The sequence below is a fragment of the Medicago sativa genome, chromosome 5 (assembly GCF_051527215.1).
Source record: "Medicago sativa cultivar Bolivia chromosome 5, Bolivia_mono, whole genome shotgun sequence".
Classification (NCBI taxonomy): Eukaryota; Viridiplantae; Streptophyta; class Magnoliopsida; order Fabales; family Fabaceae; genus Medicago; species Medicago sativa.
The window spans coordinates 51,616,754-51,635,102 of NC_140753.1; the positions used below are offsets into that span (position 1 = coordinate 51,616,754).

The 18,349-nt window shown below is 32.9% G+C and overlaps 2 long non-coding RNA genes across 2 annotated transcripts; both read right to left on the reverse strand.

Moving 5' to 3' along the window:
- Positions 1-4,224: 4,224 nt before the first annotated feature.
- LOC146922838 (uncharacterized) lies at positions 4,225-4,665 on the reverse strand. Its single transcript, XR_015012608.1, has 2 exons — positions 4,521-4,665; positions 4,225-4,428 (listed from the first exon to the last, which is right to left on the reverse strand). It is a non-coding gene; the product is annotated as an uncharacterized LOC146922838 (long non-coding RNA).
- A 7,214-nt stretch (positions 4,666-11,879) lies between these two features.
- LOC146922839 (uncharacterized) lies at positions 11,880-14,336 on the reverse strand. The gene is made up of 2 exons (XR_015012609.1): positions 12,694-14,336; positions 11,880-12,328 (listed from the first exon to the last, which is right to left on the reverse strand). It is a non-coding gene; the product is annotated as an uncharacterized LOC146922839 (long non-coding RNA).
- Between the last annotated feature and the right edge of the window lie 4,013 nt (positions 14,337-18,349).

Genomic DNA, 18,349 nt, shown 5'->3' on the forward strand with positions numbered 1-18,349 from the left:
TTAATTCAATGAAGTTAGAATATATTTATATTCTTATATGGTTTATGATTTAAGTGGTTTACATGATTGATATGTGTGAATTTTACGATTCATGAAGTTGAGTGGTTTATATGATTTATAAATAAATTATGTGAGGTATATGATTTTGTGAAGCTGCTATGTTGGTGTGACTTATTTTACTATTAAATAAAATAAGATATGAGAAATAAAATAAAAATATTAAAAGTGGGGCTGTGTTGTGAGATGAGTAAATTAGTAGTGATAAGAGTAATATGAAAAGATAAATAGACAGACATAAGTTAGTAACACAGTACGTATGTTTTTGGAGAAAAAGGGAGAAAAGTCAGAAGAGGAGAACAAGAGAGAGAGGGCTGCGATTTCTGCAATTACCAGATAAGGGTGGGACTAACTTTCAATACTATTAAGGGTATGATTCTAAAAAATGATTTTAGCATGATTAGGTTGAGTTTTGGTGAGAATTGGGAATTAGGTTTAAGACCGATTTTGATGATTGAACCATGAAAAGATGTTAGATTGATGTAAAATTAATGTACAGACCTTAGATATTGCCTAGGCTGATAATTAGATGCTATTTGGATGAAAGAATCATGAAGATAGATGAAAAGTTGTAATTTTTAGGTTTCTGGCCGTACTGACATTCATCGCTCGCAACTGCGAGCAAGAACACTCGCAATTGCGAGCTAGGAACCCCCGCTCGCCACTGCGAGCAACGCAACTGCGAGTAACCTGTAAGCTCGCCATTGCGATCAAAGTGGCTCGCCATTGCGAGCAAGGCCTTAGGAGTCCAGAATGCACGCTTTGCTCGCCGTTGCGAGCAAAGTTACTCGCCACTGCGAGTTAGGCTGTAAGTTGCCCAAAATTGTTCTGATGCGATCCTTTCGCATGTGTAGTCATGAGTTGATCTTAGAAGTAAGAATGAGGGTTGCTTAGGATACTTTCAGAAGTTCCAGAAGTCTGTTTAGGTGACTGAGATTAGTAGTGATGATGTATAAGTATTATTTATGATGCTTTATGATGATAAGTTGATATGATTCATTCCCTTTAATGATGATATGTTATTTAAGCACTGTTACATGCTGTAATTATTGTTGTTTGCTGCTGTTGATTGTTAATGTCTTGAAGTTGCATGAGTCGGTCTAAGTTGAAAGAATTTAAGAAGTTGTCCATGATTATGGAGTTGTATAAGATGTTCACGTTGTTGTCTAAGTTGTAGGAAGATTGAGTCCATTGCATACTCATTAAAGTTGGGGGCTTTAGGCCCGGCAGCCTTATGCTCAAACTACGTTGGGGGCTTTAAGCCAGGCAGCTTTATGCTCACACGTTGAAGAGCCTAATTACGCTCATTTATGTTGTTGATTGGCACCACATGCATTTGCATATCAAGAAGTTTCACGATGGTTTAAGTTGTTAAGTTGTTAAGTTGATAAGAGTTGCATTGTCAAGTTGAGTCGTGTTGTCGAGTCAAGTGTTAAGTTGAACATGATATTTAATGATGATGATGATATTTAATGATGGTATTTGATTATGAAATGATAATATGTTAAGTGTTAAATGTTTGATATGTTAATAATGTTTTATGTTGCTAAATGCATTTTAATGAATTATATGCTTAATTTATTGACTGTGAAATCTCACCCCTTCTGCTTGAAAATGTTGCCCTTCGTATGGGTAACTTGCAGGTAATAAAGACTAGAGGCGTACGTGAGTGGACTCCTCACATTTTGTCTAGGTGCTCTGATACGTAACGGGATGGGGGCCTGCTTTTACTTCTGTTCCTTACGTGTCCTTATAAACTTTTTATGAATAAATGTCGAACTAAAATTAGGAGATTTCGGATGAGGCCTGTGTGCCAAGACTTTTAGTATGTTGAACTATTTTCCGCTGCATGATTTTAGATTTTTGATGTTAAATATTGAGAGATAATTCTTATTATCCATCTTATGATTTTTGATAGACGTTTGGCAAGTGCACCAAATACTATCGAAGTAGTTAAAATATCGATCCCACGAGGACTGTTTTTAACTTCAATAATTCAACCGCGTTATAAAAATAGGATGTATAAAAGTTTATTTTGTTTTGCCACTAGGCAGTAGATTTGGTTTGATTTTATGAAATCAAATAAAAGAAAATAGATTTGGTTAAGAAAATATGGAGAGAGATGAGATCAGATCCTTCGAATCCACTAAGTTCCTCTAATTGGTATACCGCACCTATTTGTTATGAATCTTCTTCTAATTTACGATGATTAACAAAATAGTTCTAATCAATCCATTGAATTAGAACCCTCTTCTCAAACTACAGCCCCCAATCCCTTGGGTGGTCTAATAATTCTTGAAGGTTTTACCAAACGTTAACCTATTATCACTAACAAACGATTATCTATTCCTAGACTAACCCTGTTTATTAGAACAATTCAATTAGGTCTAAGTCAAAAGCCATGGTCAGTGGTCATTCGTTCTCACAAAATCAGGTTATATGTGATCAAGATATAAAAAGCATTAAGAACAATTGAATTGAATAAACTAGAATTGAATTCCTAAACAAAATAGAGTTTCACAGCAACATGTGTCAATTAGGGTTACAAAGATTCATCTCGGATCTAATCTCTAAGAGATTTAGCTACTCATAATCGAGTTTACAAATAGCATAATCAATGATTGAAATAAAACATACATGAATTGGTAAAAGGTTGAAGAAATCGCCCTTCTAGCCGTCTCCGATGTCTCAAAATCGCACTTTGCTCTCCAAAATCGTAACCTTTGTTCTCACAAAAGAGTGCAGCATTTATAGAGTTTTGGGCCTGAAGTTGCAAAATCGCGCCGCGGCTGTATAATTGTGCGCCGCGATTTCCTCAAAACAGGAAGATGTGAAATTTCGCTTCTTAAATCGCGGCAAGGCTTGAATTTGGCGTGGCGCAATTTGCTTCAGACTGACTTCAATTTTTCAGCTTTTTGCACTCCATAACAGTATAATTTGCATGAGAACTCTATCAAAATGTCACAATAAGTCCTAAAAATTACGTAATGACAGCATGTCATCAATTTTCAAGAAGTATGTGACATTCCGTTATGATTTAAAAATACTTTGATTTAAATGAAATTTTTATGTTGGGAAAAACGGGGTGTTACACCTGGAATGCAGTGCAATTTACTGAGCGTGGGTCAATTCATTCAGAAAGGATACTTAGTAGTTATGAAGGACAACATCTTCAAGCTGTTTGATAAAAATCAAAGGTTAGTATTGAAGACTCCTCTTGCAAAGAATAGAACATTTCAAACCAAAATGAAAGCTGTGGAACTGAATTGCTTATCAGCTATGGTGAAAGATGAAGATAGTTGGCTATGGCATTATAGGTATGGGCATCTTAATTTTAGAGGTCTTAATCAATTGGTTGATAAAGAAATGGTACTTGGTGTACCTAAAATTGAGATTCCAAACACAATGTGTGATGCTTGTTGGGAGAGCAACCTAGAAATGCATTCAGTTCAAGTGTTGCTAGTAGATCAAAGGAACACTGCAGTATGGTATTCTATTTCCTAAGTGTTTGAATGAAAGTTCTATGGAGCTGATAGCATATTCTGATGCTGACTGGTGTGGAGACAAGCAGGATAGGAAAAGCACTTCAGGGTACCTATTCAAGTTTTTAAATGCTCCAATTTCATGGTGTGCTAAGAATCAACCAATTGTAGCATTGTCAACCTGTGAATCTGAGTACATTGCAGGGTGTATGGCAGCATGTCAGGCAGTCTGGCTTGAAAATGTACTCAAGGAGATGGAGATAGAGGTTAGCAGACCTATAGCATTGTTCATAGACAACAAATCTGCTATAAGCTTGGCAAGAAACCCAGTTCTGCATGGGAGAAGCAAGCATATAGAGGCTAAGTTCCATTTTCTGAGGGAGCAAGTAAACAAAGGTGCTTTGCAGATTGTCCACTGCTCAACTGAGCTGCAGCTTGCAGACATATTCACAAAAGCTTTGAAGGTTGACAGATTCATCAAGCTCGAAGTTTGATTGGAATGAAGGAAGTGGAAACTTGAATTAAGGGAGGATGTTAGTTTTAGTGATAATTCAAGTTTAGTTTTGATAATTACACTTTGTTAGTTTGTTTGTAAGCAATTTACGGTTTGCTTTAGGCCCATTTACGGTTTGGAAAAAGTTTGTTACAAGGGTTATAGTTTGCTACTTGTGCTTTAAGTAGTGTGTATATAAACCCATCCTTTGTATATTTTTTCATTGAGTATCAATAATACAATTTCTATTCTCCAATCACATAATCTTTCTCTTCTCTCATTCTCTTAAATCAACACAAAACCAGAAACCCTAACAAACCCTAAAACTGTGATCAGTTGCTTAGGGTTCAAGCTTCCATTGTTGCGCTAACATGTGTTCAGTACATCCAAAACTTGCTGTAAAGAAAAAAAAGAGAGTATAAGAATATGATTAAAAGGGTATAAAAGATTGTGTACAAAGTAAACACGAGCTCTTAAAAATGACTGACCACCAATGTCCACTGCTACAAGAAATAGCGAAACAAAGAGGATCATAGCATAAAATAACTTGAGAATTTCAGCCATATTTTTTCCTCTTTGTATGTAACGAACATCATGATCTATTTATATTAGTTAAATATATGTAGCAAAGATCATGCTCTCCCCATCAATTATGTTTAAACGTCTCTTCACTACATCAATGTATTGTATTTGTCTTTTTAACACACTTAGTAACAGGGTCACGTAAAATATTCTAATCATAAGAATTCGGCCGTTTTTTTACCAACTTTGTATTATTCTGGTTTAATAGCTCAAATTGTCTCTATCATTAGAGCGGTGTTAGAAAATAGCCTTATAAGACGAAGGAAAAAAAAGATTCCACCTCTGTAATTTTTTTCGAGAGGACATTTGTAATTGTAGATTTTTCATATTTTACCCTCATCTTATTGAAAAAGTAATTTAGACGAAGTCTGAAAATATCTAATGTAAAAAGTTAAAATATGAAGAATCCAAAATTATAGTGGTGGAATCCATGCGTTTATTTTTATAGGGTTATTTTAAAACCTTATCCAAATAACAAGAGCTATTTGAGGTATTAACCCTATTATTTTTAACCTTTTGTGATATAAAAAGGAAAAAATCATAAAAGAGAAATAATTTCATTGGACTAAAGGGGGTGTATTGGATTGGGATTTCAAGGAATTTTGAAAGACTTTTTTATGACAAAAAAAGTGTGCTATTCTATCAATCATTTTAAAAAATATAAATAAATTTTGTGATATTCAAATATACGGGGAAGTACTAGAAAGAATCAAATTAAGATACCACAACAGATGAGATTTTTAACTATGTCTAATACCCAAGTAACATTTGCACGTGAAAATTGGGATATCAGTTGTAGGGGAGAAGTCCATGAAAGTGGTTGATTAACCATATTATGTAGAATATTGCCAAAATTCAGCCAACCATTAGACCATAAGCAGACCTGGATAACGTCTCCAATCAATAGTATATATATAAAGTAAGGTTTTTTATGTCACGTGTCACTTCCACATTCATTCTCAATATTTTTATTATTTTTTCTATTATTAAAAACCAATATTTAATTTAACATAAATATCTCAACAAACTTTTGATCTTATGCACTCAGTATTTTCTTTAAATTTTTATTAAATTTCTAATATTTTATGTAGGAGAAATATCTCAACAAACTACACATCAATCAATCAATAGTAGATATATAAAGTAAGGTTTTTTATGCCACGTGCCACTTCCACATTCATTCTCAATATTTTTATTATTTTTTCGATTTTTAAAAACTAATATTGTATTAAACATAAATATCTCAACAAACTTTTGATCTTATGCACTCAATATTTTTTTTTTAATTTTTATTGAATTTCTAATATTTTATGTAGCAGAAATATCTCAACAAACTACACATCAATCAATCAATCAATCAATCATCAATCAATAGTATATATATAAAGTACGGTTTTTTATGTCACGTGTCACTTCCTCGTTCATTCTCAATATTTCTATTATTTTTTCTATTTTTAAAAACCAAAATTTTATTTAACATAAATATCTCAACAACATTTTGATCTTATCCACTCAATATTTTCTTTAATTTTTTTTTGAATTTCTAATATTTTATGTAGCAAAAATATCTCAACAAACTACGCATAATACTTTCAACAAAGTTTACATGTATGATCTTATTTTATGATTAAAAGACTTCAATTTGTTTATTGGTTTTTAGGAAAAGAAACTTCAATTAGTTATTACTAATCTTTTAGCACTGTATCATTCAATTAGTTTTTATGTTTGAGGAAAAAAAGGGTTCGATTAATTTTTATTTTTGATAAAAAAAAGGTTCGATTAGTTATTATGTTATCTTTTAGCAGCATATTCTAATGCAAATGTTAATTATAATTAAATAATTTTTTGTTAATCACATATTTACATATTTTGAGCAAAAGCATAAACCTCAAACCTTCTTTTCATCTAACATTTTTCCTTTTTCAGGTTTGCCAAACACCAATTTTATTCCCTTTCAATCGATTTTTTTCTCTCATACGCATGGGTCACAAAACAAACCCATGACCACATGTTTAAAGGGACCCAAAACTCTTACCACTTGGACTAATTCATTATTGATTTTGTTACACTTTTTATTCTTGCATTGGACATTCATCTCATCATTTATATATATTTTTAAGATATTATTATAATTGTAAATTTAAATAAATTCAATCTAATATGCTTACATGTGTATTCGTGCACACAAACTTATAAAACTTACTATTTAATATTTAACCCGGGCAACGCCGGGTCTCTAAACTAGTATTCCATATGACACCCTTAAGAACATATTCCCATACTACCCTAATCCATCGCCAAATATTAGTACAATTAGTCTTGCCAAAATCCAGCGAACCATTAGACCATAAACATACATTGTTTTTGTAACATCTTCAATAAAGTAGGTCTTATTTAAAAAGAAAAAATAGAAACCCATTCCTTCTCTATCTGAACCCAGAAATTATCTTCATCTATGAAACCTAGAAATATTTTATTTTTAGGAATATGAAACCTAGAAATTTTTATATCCAGAAAACCCCATCTAACACAAAAACATCATGAAACCATCGTGGGCAAGTGCATATAGCTGCTTCATTGGTTTATTATTTTACACATTTGGTCACACACATGGACCACTTGGCATATGCAATTTAAGGCAATTCTGCAAAACAGTTTGAATAAATCACTATCACTTATTCTCCATCATTCAACATCATTGAAGCCCTATCAGAAAGGAAAACTCCATCCTTTATGGAAAACAGGCGGCAGCTTATGATGTATGGTTATATAGAAATAAAAATAGTTAGGCTTAAATTTTTGAACTGTTTTCAGTTCAAAAATCAGTTTAACAATGCGTTTTTCACTTGAGAATCACTCTTAAATCCCAATTTTCATCAACCTAAATTCCAAAATTGATAGAAACCTCTACCTATGATTATTCTATGAACTGAACACCAACTGGACATGAATTTGATAGACTCCTATTCAACTAACAACCTATAACGACTTCAAACCCAAATTCTCAAATTCTCACAAACTCAACCTACAACATGTTAAATCTAATTATCAGAATTACAGACTTAATAATACTGAATGTTAGTCTCACCCTTACCTTAGAAAGATGAAATCGCAGCTCTCCCTTGTCTTCTCCTCTTCTCTAGTCTTTTTCTCCCTTTTTCACCAAAAACTGATCGTACGCGTTCTATGTCTTTCTAACCTAACTTCTCTTATTTATAACCCCTCATCTAATTTATCTTATTCCTCGTTCTACCACTAAACTTTCTAAATTCACAAAATAACCCCACAACTTAATATTTATTTTATTTTCGAATCTTATTTTATTAAACAATAAAATAAGTCACAACGTCTCATAAATTTCTCTAAAATCATATAAATCACATAAATCACATAAATCTCATATAAATCACGCCAATCATATAAATATGATCTAAAACTCATTAATATAATTAAATAATTGAAACGAGCGTTACATTAGTTGCCTTTTTGACTTATCGAATAATAAATTGTGTACGGTGGCTGACATGTTTAATCTAGGTTGGGAGGATGGGGGAGAGGCGTGGAGTTGGAGGAGGCGGTTGTGGGCGTGGGAGGAGGTGATGGTGGAGGAGTGTAGGCATCTTCTTAATAATATTGTTTTGCAGTCTGACATTTCTGACAGGTGGCAGTGGAATCCATACATACAAGGGGGTTACACTGTAAGAGGTGTCTATCATATTCTGACTACTCCCAACGACCCTCCAACGGGTGGAATGATTGATCTTGTCTAGCATAAGCAGGTTCCATTGAAGGTCCCCATTTTTGCTTGGCGGTTGTTGCGGGACAGATTGCCAACCAAAATTAATCTTGTCAGAAGAGGTGTGATTACTGCAGATACCGATGTTTGCGTTGCTAGATGTGATAACGACGAATCAGTGTCGCACTTGTTCCTTCACTGTGCTAGCTTCGGGCCTTTATGGTGTCAAATCAGGTCCTGGATTGGTGTTTCAGGTGTCGAACCGAATGACATCTGTGAGCACTTCTTTCGTTTATTCATTGTACAGGGCATTCACGGACGCGCATATCTTTCCTTCAGCTTCTATGGTTACTGTGAGCCTGGGTGGTTTGGAATGAACGTAATAATAGAATTTTTAATCATATCCAAAACACCGTAGAACAGCTATTAGAAAAGGTTAAATCTCATTCATTGTGGTGGCTAAAGGCTAATAATGCCTCCTTTATGTATGACACTCAGATGTGGCGGTCGAACCCTTTGTTATGTTTGGGTATCGACTCACCGTACTCTTGTAAATATTGTGTAACTGTTTTCTTTTGGGGTGACCCTTTGGTACATCTTGTACTGATGTGGCTACACTGCCGGTGTTAATATAATCCATTTTGATGTCTTCAAAAAAAAACATGTATAACAAAATTGAAGAAAAACTATGTTCGCCAATTCATTTGGCTAACAAGGGTATTTTTATCAATACTTTTCAACAAAGGGTAGATGTATCATTTTTTTTGGACCGAGAGTCAGAAGAAAAAAAAATTCAGGTAATACCCGTCCCCACCCCGCCCCATTGCCATGCCTAAAAAAATTTCAATCTTCACTTTTGGTCCCTCTTTTAAAGTAAACTCATATGTAAAATTCATATTTTTGAATAAATTTTGCAGAAAAATTCATAATATTATAAGAATCTCTCCAAAAAAAATTAGAATTTTTTAACGAAACATGAATTTATTATGAATTTTTATATTTTTTACGGTTAAAAATTCATATTTAATTTATGTTTTGTTAAAAAATTCTAATTTTTTTTGGGGAATTTGTTTTACAATATTCTACACATTTCTGCACAATTTCATTAAAAAATACAAAAATTAACTTAAAAATAGGGACCAAAAGGAGTGATTGAAAATTTTATAGGGACTAAAAGTTGAAGGAAATTTTTTGAGGGACTAAAACGAAAAGTTGATATATTTATAGGGACCAAAAACATATTTAATCCTTTGTTTTATGTGATTGAAACTCATTCTTGTTCCTAAAAAAGAGCAACAACAACGGCAAGTGTGAAGAATCAAACCCACAAGAATGAAGAAAGTGAATTGGAGATACTTTTCTCTCTCATCAATATGAACAGTAGTTAACTACCGTTGGAACCAACGGTAGTTAACTGCTGCCGGTTAGCCCAACTGTAGTTAGAGCATTTAAGTATTTTACTTGTGTCATTGTGAACTTTTGTATGTCAGAAAAGCAATTTTCTCTGAATTAATCACTGTCACTGATTCTCCATCATTCAACATCATTGAAGCTCTATAAGAAAGGAAAACTCCATCCCTTTATGGAAAACAGGCAGCAGCTTATGATGTATGGTTATATGGAAATAAAAATAGTTAGGCTTAAATTATTGGTTCTATATATATATAAGCCTATAAGGTCACATGAAAATAGCTAGGTTTATATTAATCAGTCATTACAATCTTAAGCTGCCAGTTTTCACTTTGTTTTTAATTTCCACCAACTTTGCATTATTAAAGTATCCAAGATTTCCATTCCTGCTCATTGCAGTCCTCACAAATCAATCAATATATAAAATAGAGCAGCCAAAGAACTTATTGAGCTTTGGTTCAATGCCAACAATTGTGATAAATGAATACTTTCCATTTGAGAACAGAACTTATTGCAATAATAAATGGAGCAGCAGCATCATATCAGAACAGCAAAAGAACTAAAGAGGACAACAGAAGTGTTGGCTCACGAGGAGAGCCTAAAACAACAAGGAATCGTCAGGTTGAGTTAAGAGACACAATATCTTCACCAAAAACTTTAAAATATTACATATATAGGTCGTTTCACTAATATGTTATGTAGCATTCTCTTTTTCATTCAATTTAAAACTTCTTACTCACACTTAATACTCAAATAAGATAGGGTATGGTTATCGCTGTGACTAATGTCTAAGCAATAGAGTTGGCCTGAGGATTTGGTAAGTTATTAGGAAGGTATTAAATCTTATTTTACTTGTAGTATATCTTTGATGGAAATAGTGAAATATTCCACAATTTCCTTTGTCGTACCATGATAGTGTTGGAACTCAGTAGTAGTCAATAATGCAAATGTGAATTATTGAGGTACAAGAGATGAGCAGAATGCTCTGCACTACAAAAAAGCTATAACCAGAGTCAGAGACTCCTTCCAGAGAGAATATCCTCTCCTTTACAAAATGATTAACCAATTTCTGAAATTGATGTGATCATGAGTTCCTTAAGCATGTGGAAGGAAACCTATAAAAAAAATACATGAAAAATGAATATTTTATTCATTTTAATTCCAAGTCAGCATGTTATTTTTTCAAATATAATAATTTGGTTGTTAATCAAGTAGCTTATTACTACTACTATGATTTTATGTGATGATGAAGCGCTGCACATCATTTTTGGAAAAATTATTTGGCACTTCATATATTTAGGACCACACATGCATTACAAACTTTAATCATAATCATTAGAAGTGTAATTCTCATTCACTACTGAAAAGCCAATTTTCATCAGTTGAGAATAATTCTATGGAAGTAACGGTTTTAGAATTAAAAGGTGGCAGCTTAATAGTAATTACATTTAAAGGTGGTAGCTTGCAGCGGTTTTGGAATTTGTTTGGAGCAACTTCTATCAATTGGAAATGAAGATAACAACAAGCAAGTAACGTGAATTATTTGATGGCTATACTTTTGTAAGGCTGATTATATGCCATATAGATTAGGATTTAATTTATAAGTTTTATTTGAATTAATTAGGGACTGTTGAGTTTATTAGAGCCAAAACTCTATAAATTGTAACTTTTTCTATGAAATAAGATATGTAGAATTTTGATAAAAATTACACTATGTGTGTTTTGAGTGAGAGTTTTCTCCTCTGAGTTCTTGGATTAGAACTTGTCTATTGAATCTTATCAATGGCTTCCTTACCATTGTGGCGATTCCTCCTTGCTTAGCATTCCTTCTTGGATTAGAAGTGGGTGTGACGCCTTCTTTACCATTCCTTTCCCCAAATCCATCTTTTTATTTTACTTTTATCCATATATTATTTCTGTCCTTTATCAGAAATCCTCTTGCCTAGACCCCCCCCCCCCCCCCCCCCCCCCCCCCTACCCAAATAATCAATTCTCCTGGAATCTAGGGACACAGACCAAGTGAGTCATTACCCATTACTGTGAAAACAGTAAAAAAAAAAAAAAACAATCATTGGCTATAGTTATGTACTAGAATACATGTACACATACACGTACCAAATTTTATAGCAGAATTCAACTTCATTAAGAATTATAATTGCTGGTGATCTTATCAAGGTGCTGGTCCATAATCTCAGAAACAGCATCCATAAAAGTAGCTTCACCAGTACCAGGAAGAACAGAATCAAGTGCTGCTTTAACAATTCCTTCAATCACAGACTCTTTGTTCAATGATTCTCGGCACATTAGGCTTCCAATGGCAAAGGGGGTCATCCCTTTCTCCACTCCTTTTTTCAGAAGCATGGTCGAGATTCGGAGAGTGCGTGCGCATTCGAGTGGCAGATCCCATCCATGAAACTTCAGAAGGGCAATATCTTCTTCAGCATCAAGGGAATTTATGTAGTCAACGATCTCTGGAGAGTATGGCTGGCGAGCTTGAGGCCAATAAAGCCATTCAAAGGTACAATCTTCAAAACTAGTGAGAAGGCAGTATCCATGATCGATTGGAATCTAGGGACACAGAAAAACTCATAGACCAGAAAAACTATTTTTTCTTGCAGGCCATTTAGAGAGCAACTTGAGGGTAGTAATGTGTATATGCTATTTCAACAGTTGATAACCATGGATCATGGTAACTAAAATCATGGAAGAAACATAAGCTTCTTGGATAAATACAAGTAATATTCATCTCTAAAAAAATTGACAAAAATTCCATGAATTAAGCTATTTAAGATTTCTATAGTATTCCTATCTCCGCAATGAATTATGCTTGATACAATCAAAATTTAAATAATAGTGCCCCACATTATTTTTGTGAAAATATCTAAAAGTCTTGTCATAATTGTTTTAATCAACTCATATTCAATAGAACGTACCTTTTTCCTTTCTAAGCAATTGATGTACTCAACAGGAAGCAGCTGATGCACAAATCCGTTTTACCAATCCTCAAATTGCACTCAAATTTAAACTATAACATGAGGAGTAAAATGCTTCCTACCCACGAAAAGGGTAGATTTCATCCAATTTATGTTACGAGATAGAATTCCAAATGCCTAGAACATGAACCAGCTAGCATATCAAATGAAACCTCCAAATAATTGAGAGCATAATCTGAAACCAAATAGGGCATACACTATATATAATCTTAAGTCATACTGCAAGAGTAATTACAGAAACATTGTCTTTAACTATGACAGTAAATAAAAAGAAAAATATAATTACTCTAACACTACGCTATGATACTCCTAGACCAGCAAGATCCATGAACACCAAACTAGATATACAATCAACACCAAAAGCGGCAGCAAGATCCGTGAACACCAAACAACATAGACTATCGACACCAAAAGTAGCATCGGAGAATAGCAAACAACATCCATCATGCCTCATCAAAAACAAGACACGGCTTTATGAAGTGCGTAAACATTTCACAGTGACAGAAATAATCAAAATTGGCAACATCCAATAATTTATTTGATTCCTCAGTGACACACTCCACCTCCATCGTGCTCCATTTATGCATTACAACAATTGCTTCTTCAACCCTACATAATCGCAAAATGAAATAATCAGCCCAAGAGAATCATGAAAGTAGAGTGTAGACTATCACTCATGAAGATCCAAGCAAGAAACTTTCCATGCTCAGATTGTAACAATAAGAGTTCCATGTTCCACCCAAGTCAAAATATAAAATTCCCAAGATTAACATCACATGACCAAAACCAGCACATGCCACTTGAAGCTAAGGACTTATAAATTGAATGAAAGTCTCCTTGAAAATTTATCTATTCTAACCTTCTTTTAGACACCAATTCATTCACTGCAGGATAGCAGCCACTATCACACTTAACTTTTCTTACCATTCCTTAACAGAAATCCATCCCCTCATTTAGCCAGCCTCAAAGTATAAATTATGTCAGTAAGTAAGAAACAATAAGCATCAATATCCTCTACTTTCTTTATCCTCAAACCATGTGGAACCCAGTATTCCGTGGATTACCACACACCATAATATACTCCAAGACAACAAAAAATATCACAAATACTCCAAGACAGAAAAGGTATCAACAAATTATAGCACAACCAGAAAAATAATCAGAAATATCAAAACATGCTAGCTTATAATCTCATTCCAAATGTCCTTTGAAAACAAATTGGCCCATGTGTCGGGAGTTACCTCCCCTGTTAATTTTTAGAATTGACCTCTAATTAGATTGAAATATCAAGAACCCTACAGGATTCAAAACCAGGGTGATAAAGAAGGAACATGACAAACCTGGAACCTTAATTGTTATCCACTTACATGTTCTGACATTGATTTTTTCAATTATTTATCCCAATTGGATATTTGTTTTGGGCAAATTGTATCTAGTTTCTAGACAGCCAGATAGTTCATATTATTGGAAACCATAAAATCTGTCAAACTTTCTACCTTTCGATTTTGTAGCAAGCCATTTCCAAAAACTGATAAAAAGAAAGAATAGAGTGATATGCATTTGATAGGAACCTAAAAGGGAAAAGTAGGGCTAGGGAGAGAGAATAAAAGTTAGTTAGCACTGAGCGGTTTTAGGGGATTTTCTGTTATAAAAGACAGGAAAGGGTAGTGAATAATTCACTTAGAGATATTGTTAAGAGAGTTGGTTAGGAGAGATTTCTCTCTGGTTAAGAGCGTTGAGTTCTAGTAGGAGATTTCACAGAGCTCTTGAGCTCATCATTATACCATTCAATAACATACAGTTTTGTTTTTGGATTTTATGAGTTCTATTAACATTCTTTTTCCAAAACTGATGAGAAAGTTCATTTCTAATTCTTACTTTATATAATCTCTCAGCAAATTTCTAACTGACATCATAGCACAAATACACTGTTGAACTCAATCTCACAAACAACTCTAGCTCTAGTTAAGGAACTATTGGTATCATGAAAATACCCAAATGAACATAACACATATTTCAATTAAAATTAAATTAATAGTGAGTACATTGTGTAGTCCATCATCTTTTGTAAATGCAACTATAAGTAAATAAAATAACAAACAATAACAATTCTATCACTTTCATCAAAATTCAAAATAACCAAATATGCAACAAGAAATCACCTTAATTAGTCTTTCTCTTCCAAAAGACCTCTAGCAATCATTTCACGCAGTAGTTTCTCTGCCCTTTCGTTCTTATCATTTTCAAAGAGAGCGCAGACAATTGTTTGAAAAGTTACAGCATTAGGAATGCATCCATCGTCTTCCATTTTTTACAACAGGGCCTCGACTTCATCAAGCAAGCCCTCTAAACAAAGACCATTGATCATAATATTATATGTCCAGACTGATACAATGTAGCCTTTAATCAAAAGATCCTCAAAAATCACTTGTGCATCCTTAAGTCTTCCTTGTTTGCATAATCCATCAATAAGTGTGCATGTTGGTCTTTAAAATTCTTGACCAATGCAATTGCCTTGTCAATGTGATGGTTTTTACATAAAGCATGTAATAAGGAATTGTAAGTGATTACATTGGGAGGTTGGCCTCTATCATGCATCTGATCAAGAAGCTTCCAAGCATGAGAAACTCTCCCAGATTTGCACAAACCATCAATAAGAGAGTTGTAAGTTACTGTATTAGGTTTGCAATGCATTTCTGTGAAGAGATTCAAGGCTTCATCAACCGTTTTAATCTTACATAATAATCCATTGTTGAATTGAACAAGATTTTAGGTTCCATTGTTAAGATTAACAAGAATCATCACACCACTTGGAACCTAAAATAATGTTGTTAAATTCAACAATGGATGGGGTAGGATTCATACGAAGCATTCGATGGAATGAGGATACATGATCGTTAACATCAAAATCATTGGATTTAGGAATGAGAGAAAGAATCGATGGAATGAGAAAATTGTGAGAGTAAGAAACGAACCTGTTCTTCAACATTGCTCAAAGATTAACTAACTGATTAGAGAGATAAGAGAGTGAAAATGGATTCTGAAAATGGATTTCATAAAAGGGGACTGGTAGATTATAATAAAGGTGACTTTTATTTTTAGGGTTAATTATGTTTTTGGTCCCTACAAAATTGCGACCTTGTAAGTTTAGTCCTTACTTAATTTTAATAGCATTTTTAATCCCTACAAAAAATTTCTGTACTCAATATTAGTCCATACTCAATCCAAATTTGTTTAATTTATGCTTAAACTCTTAAGTTTTTCAACAATTTTTTACAGGCGTGTTAAGAACGTTATTAAAAGGTCCTCCGAAAAAAATCTCGCAAAAATTTGATTTCTACGTCCATATTTTTGTTACTTATATCTTAAACTTTTGTCGTTTTAAAAAATTCATATTTAATTTATTTCATGTTAAAAAATTATAGATTTTAGTAAATGAACCTTTCATAGTGTTCTAAACTTGTATAAAAAGAATCGTTAAAAAATTTAAGAGTTTAAGGATAATTAAACAAAATTTATTTTAGCAGGGACTAAAATTATAAGTAAATTTTTTTTGTAGGGATTAAAAAAGGTATTAAAATTAAGTAAGGACTAAACTTAGAAGGTCGCCATTTTATAGGGACCAAAAACATATTTAACCCTTATTTTTATGTTTTTTTTTTTGTGCAAATCTAAACATTTAGTTTAGCGTTAAATATGATTTTGTTTTAATCCATCTAAAAAAATTCTTCAACTTTTATTTCCTATAAAATTTCTAAATCACTACTTTTGGTCCCTACTTTTAAGTTAATTTTTGTACTTTTTAATAAAATTGTACATAAATGTGTTGAATATTGTAAAAAAAATAGACTTTTTTAACAAAAATATGACCATAAAATATTTCAATAAATGTTTTTAAAATCCCTAAAATAATAAGGATTATTCCTCAAAGTCATACAAAATGTATGGACCATAAACATATTTAACCTTAAAATAATTGGGATCCACTAACTGCCACATCAACATTCCGTTAGAGAATTAACAGCAGAGACTAATGTTGATAACGGAGATAAAACGTGAGGATTTTAAAAACATTTAATGAAACGTAAGGACTACAAACATATTTAACCCTTCTTGTTAACAGGAGCTAATTAGTGGTTAACGAAAAGCAACACAAGTTAGTTAGTTAGTCACTCACTCATGTACATACATAATTTATAAAGAAGAATATTTTTTATATTATTTACAGTTTAGATAGATTATGACTTTTTTTTTTAAAAATGATTTTTTTAAAATAAGTATTTGTTTTTAATAGTTTAGCATTACCCTCAATTTAATTGAACCAACCATGTGCTTGTTTATCACGTCTATCACACCTCTCTTGATATAAAATGAGCAATTGATGTACAAAAATAATTTGACAAATAGCCAATAGTTTATGTTTCTCGACAAAAAAAGAAAAACGTATAATTTATTATGATTATGTGACACACATACAGGATCATGTGGTCCAATCCGTTTTTATTGTTGTTATTCATCCTTATTTATTAATTTTGTTAAGTCTGCAGCAACTTAACCTAATTTTTTTCCCGCTTATTTGCAAATTAGGTTTGCAATTATTTAACTAACAAATTCCATCTAAAAAATGCATCGCACCAATTTTATTCCTATCCTCTTGCCTTTTTTTTGAAGCAAATATTTTCAGATTTCATACATTTTATGAAGTGTTTTATTTTATCTACTATAGATTATCATGTGTTATTTTTTTCACTGTTACCAATTATATACTGCATTTTATTATCCGTATGTCAATTTCTTTACAATAAACCCGAGCGGAGTACGGGTCAAAAATCTAGTTTTGATCAATAATATATAGGATGGACGGGGCATTTTTCACACGATGTTTTCGGGTGCCATCATAAGTGAGATATCAACCGTCAGAAATAATATGTGTCTCATTCATTTTAGTGAGGCGATTTCTTATCATAAGTGTGATAAAATTATTGATATAAGTGTGCTAAAATTTACCATTGAAGGCCAGGGGCGGATGCATGTAGGAGCATTGTGGGACTATAGCTCCACATGCTTTTCCCCCTTTTTTTTTTTTTTTTTTTATATACACCCTTCGGTCACTATTATAAGTAAATGTTTACACTTTAGGTTCATTGAACAATTAATGATATATATGGTCTTTGTTGTAGGTCACATACATCATTCAATGAATAAATCTAAAATGCAAACATTTGTTTATAATAGTGACCGGAGGGTATATTAAACAAAAGACAGCTGTGTGTCTCACTCTCACTCTCTTTCATTTTCTATTCCAATTTCCTTCCTGTAGGCTGTACCGTAACTAAACAAACACGCCCCTTTCTCTCTCAGCTCTCCATCTCTTTCAATCTCAGCTCTCCATCTCTCTTAATTTCAAATTTCTCCTACTTCTCAACTCTCACTTCTCACTCTAAGGTAAGCAATTTCCCCCTCATTCTTCAATTGATTGTTTTAGGTTTTTAAAATTGGGGTTTTAAAATTGTTAGGGTTTCCTTAGTGACATCAATCATTTACTAAGAATGTTTTATATTGATTTTGAGTAGGTATTCGACTAATTAATTGTTAC